General features: G+C 40.5%; 1 protein-coding gene and 1 pseudogene across 1 annotated transcript in view; both read left to right on the top strand.

The window, feature by feature from the left end:
- The window catches only part of RAD51B (RAD51 paralog B), a 774,217-nt gene that overhangs the window by 61,090 nt on the left and 706,273 nt on the right, over window positions 1–6,854 (top strand). The gene's annotated exons all lie outside the window — the stretch shown is intronic.
- On the top strand, window positions 944–1,397 carry LOC101651728 (annotated as a pseudogene).

The raw sequence follows: 6,854 nt of genomic DNA, 5'->3' as shown, positions 1-6,854 counted from the left end.
CATCTATCTATCTATCTATCTATCTACTCCTTATTGTAGTTCATGAAGGGCTGTTTGGAGAGGGGGGTGTCATCATGTGGCCCTAAGAATTCATTTACATTTCAGGTCTGTCACTACTTTTTCTCATGAGTCCCGGATAATGACAGTGGTACTACTTGGCATGATTCATGTGAAAGCAGACATATGAAATCCTGTGACAGATTTCAGTTACAAATGCCTATATCAATATACTTAGACTATTATTGAAATGGAAACATAAAATTGGAAAATTTCCAGTGTATTTATAGCCCTTCGAATATGTTATAGACTACCGTTTGAGAAGCAGTCTGTTAGAATCTATTTTTCCCTGAAGTTTATGGGGAGGTGTAAGGAACACTTTTTTTGGACAAAGATACAGAACCTTTGTGTAAAGTGTGTTTGTTCAGGCTGGAATCTGGAAAACTACTGGATGGTGAAATAGTTTATAGATGATACTAGCATGAGTGGCTAATTTAAATATTATCTTGACAAAATAAATTGTGGTTATGCTTGTTTACATTGCCTGTTTATCATTTACTACTAATTGCTACGCACAGGATACTTATTATGCATATTATATATTACAATCAGATTAAAATAATAGGATTTTCTTGCCAGTTCAGCTCCTTCATTTTACATGAGACGCTGAGGCCAAGTGAAGTCTTGTTCAGTGGCACCCAGCATGGGACTAGACTGCGAGGTCCTTTGGATGTCAGTTCTGGGTTATTTTCTCTACTGTTGGGTTATCTTTTTTTTCTGAGTCTTGCAGAATGATAATGGATTGTAAATGACATGATTATGTCTTCCATTCCTCTGATCCTCAGAGTCTACTATTGTGGATGAATACTTTTTTAGGAAGTAATAGCTAATAAAAGTCCAAGATAAATAAAAACGGAAGCTTTTTCACTGCTTGACTGTCGTCATCATGGGCCGCATGCATGCTCCAGGGAAGGGCCTGTCCCAGTCTGCTCTGCCCTGTCATTGCAGCCTCCCCACCTGACTGAAGTTGATGTCTGACAACGTGAAGGAGCAGATCTATAAACTGGCCAAGAAGGGTCTGACTCCTTCCCAAATCGGTGTGATCCTAAGAGAGTCACATGGCATTGCACGAGTGCGATTTGTGACAGGCAATATAATCCTGAGGATCCTGAAGTCCAAAGGACTTGCCCCTGATTACCTGAGGATCTCTGCCATTTGTTAAGAAGGCTGTTGCTGCTCAGAAGCATCCAGAGAGGAATAGAAAAGATAAGGACGCCAAATTCCCACTGACTCTGATTGAGAGTCGAACTCTCTGATTGGCTCGATACTACAAAACAAAGAGAGTCCTCCTTCCTCATTGGAAATCCGAATCATCCACAGCCTCTGCCCTGGTTGCATAAATTTATGTATGTACTTGAGCAATAAAATCACTGTTTATTGTACAAAAAAGCCCCCAAAACCAAAAACAGAAATAAATTCACTGCCATTGAGTTGCTTTGAACTCATAACAACTCTATAGGAAAAGGTAGAATGGCCACTTTGAGTTTCTGAAAGTAACTCTTTTTTTTATTTAATAAGCAAATAATATGTTGACATGTTTATCTTTTTTAAGTTCTTAAAATTATTTTCTTTTAAAATTATTTTATTGGTGGGCTCTTACAAATCTTATAACAATCTGTCATTCAATTGTATTAAGTACATTTGTATATATGTTGCCATCAACATTTCCAAATCATTTTCTTTCTACTTGAGCCCTTGGTGTCAGCTCCTCTTTTTTCCCCTCTCTTCCACAACCTCCCACCCTCCCGAATCCTTGATCAATTATATATTGTTATTTTGTGTCTTACACTATCCCTTCACCCATATTCCTGTTATTCATCCCCCTGGGGAGTGGACTATATATCCAACCTTGTGATGGGTTTCCCCCCCAACCTTCATGATACCACTACTCCCACCACTGTCCCTGAGGGTTTTATCTGTCCTGTGAGTTCCATGTGTTGAGAGCTTTTATCTGTACCAATGTGTGTACTCCGGTCTAGCCAGATTTGTAAGGTAGAACTGGGTCATGGTAGTGGGGGGGAGGAAGCATTCAGGAACTAGAGTGATGTGTGTTCTGTCTGTGCTATACTGCACCCTGGTTGAACTGTCCCTTCCTTGTAACCCTTCTATGGAGGGATGTCCAATTGTCTACATATAGACTTTGGGTCTTCACTCCAACCCCCCTCTTTCACATTGATGTAATTGTTTGTTTTGGATCTTTTGACACCTGATACCTGATCCCATTGGTTCCTCATGATCACCCAGGCTAGTGTGCTTCTTCCATGTGGGCTTATTTGCTTCCCTGCTAGATGGACACTTGTTTTACTTCAAGCCTTTAAAACCCCAGATGCTATATCTTTTGATAGTTGGGCACCATCAGCTTTCTTCACTGCATTTGCTTATGCACCCATTTTGTCTTCAACAATGGTGTCAGGAAGGTGAGTATCAAAGGGTGCCTGGTTATTAGAACAAAGTGTTCTTGTGTTTAGGGAGACCTTAGTAGAGGCCCAAAGTCTATCTGCTATCTTAATACTTAACATACAAATATATGTACAATGGCCTCTATCCCTTTCATTATAAATTAATATAATTACATATATACATTCCTATAACTATGCCTCTATAAATAACTTTTGCCTCCTAATTCTTTCCTCTATTTCCTTTTACCTTCCTCTTGTCCCACTATCATGCTCACCCTCCATTTGGCTTTCAGTAATTCCAACTGAAATTAACTCTTTAATGGAGTAGAAAGTCTCGTCTTACTCCAGCAGAGTTGTTGGTGGTTTCGAACCACTGACCTTGGGGATCATAGCCCAACTTGTAACCACTATACCACCAGGGCTCAAATTTCAATAAAGGCTTATGAAAATATAACTTACTATGTATCTGTCATATTTATATTTATATGTGCTTAAATATTTTTCTTTGTCTTGTAAAACATGATTTGAAGTTTTCATACTTGCTACTGAAATTCTTGCCTGATATTAAGGACCCCTTGCCCACAGGATTGTGTACACACACATGTATATGCACATATATAGAGAAATGGCATATATATGGCATTTTGGTAATTGCTTAAAATTGGAAAAATGTAGTTAATAGATTGCACCAATCTTAACTTATTTGGGTTGATAATTAGACAATGGTTATGCAAGATGTTGACCTTAGCGGAAGCTAGGTGAAGGGTACATGGGAACTCTGTCTTCTTTTTGTAATTTTCTGTAAATAAAATTATTTCAGAAGTAATCTTACAAGAAAAAAAGGAGGGTGGGTAAGAGCTAAATATGATTCTATATACATAAATTGGGTCTGGATGTTCATAAAAAAGTATCCATTGGTTATATCTGAAGAAGGAAGGTAGAAGCCAGAAGGGCACTTACTTTCCATGCACTGGATTACGTTTATGTAGTTATCTGAGCCTATAGGTCAATATTTCCTGAAGTGGGCTATACCATGCCCTGGGGGCACTAGAATGATGCAGGGGTTTCTGCAAAAGTAGATAACTGCACTTTATCCAGGAGCCCTGGTTGAGCTGTGGTTTAAAGTTGGGCTGAAAACCTAGAGGTCAGCAGTTCAAAACCACCAGCGGCTCTAAGTAAGAAAGAGGAGATTTTCTACTTCTATAAAGAGCTATAGTCTAGGAAACCCACAGGGTCAATTCTGCCTTGTCTTATATATGGTCCTTATGAGTCGGCATCTACTCAATGGCAGGGAGAGAGAGAGACATTTTACCCTGGAGTATGAGCTACAGTAAAATAATTGCTTGAGGTGGTGGGGTGGGCACCGAGTCATTTTTTTCTTCTGAAAAGGGGTGGTAGGCCAAATAAATTTGGGAATCTATGCTGTAGATATTTCCCAATACTGCTCCCATTTCAGTACTGTTCTTCATCTTTCCTGCTGAGCCCACCTTCATGGTGTTTCCTACCCGATCACCTCTCACTGCCTTCGGTCCTGTTACCCTGCTTCCTGGTACCAGGGACTGGCTTGGGTTTGAATCATAGTCTCACAATTTGCCAATTCCATGAGTTTGAGTAAGTTGTTTAGCCTAACTCTACCTTTGCTGTTAAAAAGCAAGGATGATGATATCTGACTCACGGAAGTGTGAGGATGAGATGAGATAATGTCTGTAATGTCCTCTGCACAGTGTTTGTCACATTCCGTCCAAGGCAGCCTTTAATTATTCATCGTAGGAGTTACCTCATTCTTGGTGCTTGGTATATTTTCTTCTCTCCTCTTAAATGGTTTTTTAAAATAAGTCTGTAAGTGCCCCAAACTGAAAAAATACGCCACACTCACATTGGTAGACCCCTTCCCAACTGTTTTGTTAGGGAAGCTATTTCAGCTGCCCGAAACCCTTCATTACCTTGTTAACACATACTTATTTGTTGGGTCTCAGATTTTCTTCCTGTGTCTCTTCCTTTTTCACTGCACCCTCTGCAGTGGTGCACACAGCTCCATGCTAGGTGTGGCGAGGTCATAAAGATGAACAAAGCAGTCGCTTTCCCTTTAGGGACTTATAAACAAGTTAGTTGTAGGAGAGCAATAGTCCTTTGCAGTCTAATGAAGCATTAAATAAGTAAGTATCCTCTACTTGTTCGTCCTCCCCACCTTCCATTCCCAACAGATATGTAAGTAACCAGACCACTCCTTTCTGCTGTTTATTTGGGCCCATAGGTTCCCAGAATGGAGTATAGGCCTTCCTACTAACAACCAAATCTACTCACTGTCTAATCCTTGACCCATCCTTATTCTGAAAGAGTGCTCTGATGGAGAAAGATAGCAAGATTCTCAGGTGGTGCTGCTGGGAAAGCTTAGAAATAAAAACAAATTGTAATTTTTGGTCTTTAATGTTACTTTACATATATTTTCCTAAATTCACTGCCATCGAGTCAATTCTGCCTCGTGGCAACTTTAAGGGACAGGGTCAAACGGGCCCCTTGGGCTTCTGAGACTGGAAGTGATCTTTACAGGAGTGATCTTTCTTCTTCCTCCTGGGAGCCGCTGCTGGTTTCCAACTGCTGACCCTGGAGTTAGCAGCCCGATTCGTAAGCACGACACCTCCAGGCCTCATATGTTCACTTTCCAATGGAGAATCTCCAAGTTGTAACTCAGTGGCAGTCTTGGATTTTCAAATGAGATAAAGGAGGCTGAGAAATGAGGTAATTTGTCCAAAACTAAAGTCAGATGCATTATTAAAAAAATATCAATTGCTACTTCTATCCTGGATAATTAGTGTAGTATTTTAGTTGGTCTGCATGTCACTTTTCTGTATAGTCACATATCATTACTACATAGTTTTTACAAAGTATAGCTCTGGTTACATCCCTCTTCTGCTCAGAGACTTTGCACAACATTGTATGACATATAAAATAAGTGTGCTAGACTGTAAGCATTCTGAGGGCAGAAAACTTTTCTGTGTTTGATAATAGTTAGTACTATTACATGTGAGAAAGTGCATGGTACATAACTAGTGTTCTTATTAATAGTGGTTGAATGATTATGTTTAAATTCCTGATTTGACATTTGAGGTTCGCTTCCATCTTTCCCCAACATGTATGTTTGTGTGTTAGGTGCCATCGAGACGATTCTCACCCCTAGCAACCCTGTGCACGACCCTATGCAGAACAAAACACTACCTGGTCCTGTGCCAGTGCCAGCCTCACAGGTGTTCCTGTGTCTAAGCCCACTCTTGCAGCCCAGTCGTTCCTATGCCTGAGCCCACCGTTGCAGCCACTGTGTCAGTCCATCTCTGAGGGCCTTCTTCTTTTTCACTGCCCCTCCACTTTACCAAGCATGATGTCCCTCTCCAGGGACTGGTCTCTCCTGACAACATGCCTAAAGTATGTAAGAGGCCATCCTTGCCTCTAAGGAGCACTCTGGCCACACTTCCAACACAGATCGGTTTGTCCTTTGAGCAGTCCATGGTACTTTCGATATTCTTCTCTAGCACCATAGTTCAAGTGCATCAATTCTTCTTAGGTCTTCCTTAGTCAATGTCAAACTTTCACAAGCATGCCTCTTGTAGTTTTGCTTCTCTGGGCCACGCAAAAGCCCATCCCTGGTTGATCCCTGTCTCCCTATGTTTACTCAATCCGTACCTTTCACCTATGCCTTTTCTACATTTTATTCTTCTTTCAAGTCTGAGGTCTCAGATTCTGTCTCTTCCCTGATGTTTTTATAACACTTTTAGCCCCCCGTCTACTTCCTTTTATCCTAGTCATGATTTCAACTTCGTAAGTGGAATGTTGATCAGTCATTGTCTCACCGTATCAATTACACTTTTATGTGTCTATGAAATGCTCCCTGAAGAAGTAACTATCTCCTTCTGTGTCTGCTATAGCTGCCTATATTGAAGTATCCCTTTTTGAGAAATGTCTCTACTGAATAAATGTGCAATATGTATGAGGCTAAGTAAAAAAGCTGGGGTCCTAGGGTTCCAGTGTGTACATGCACTGGGTCATTCCAAAGAAGAATGTGTAACCACATCTGTGTGATCAGTGGAGGGCTGTAGATGCATTCTTGCAATATTATACTGGTCTTAGTATGGGTAAGGCACCTTCTAACAGCAACAGAGGGGATTTATCTGCTGGGCTACTTATATTCAAGGTAGAGAGGTCAGCTCAGAAGGTTAGGGTGATTGTTTTTGGGACACCGTAGGAGTGCACTTGATAGATTTTTCTCAAAGGACACACTATGATCATGGGACCTTATTTTTGTTTGTTTGTTTTTTAAAATAAGTAATTTTATTGGGGGCGCTTACAACATTCCATACATCAATTGTATCAAGCACATTTATACATACGTCGCCATCATCATTT

The sequence above is a fragment of the Echinops telfairi genome, unplaced genomic scaffold, assembly GCF_000313985.2.
Source record: "Echinops telfairi isolate 266 unplaced genomic scaffold, ASM31398v2 ScPeMD7_18;HRSCAF=68, whole genome shotgun sequence".
In the NCBI taxonomy this organism is placed as follows: domain Eukaryota; kingdom Metazoa; phylum Chordata; class Mammalia; order Afrosoricida; family Tenrecidae; genus Echinops; species Echinops telfairi.
Note: the sequence above shows the minus strand (reverse complement) of the source record. Positions and strands in the feature narration are given on the sequence as shown.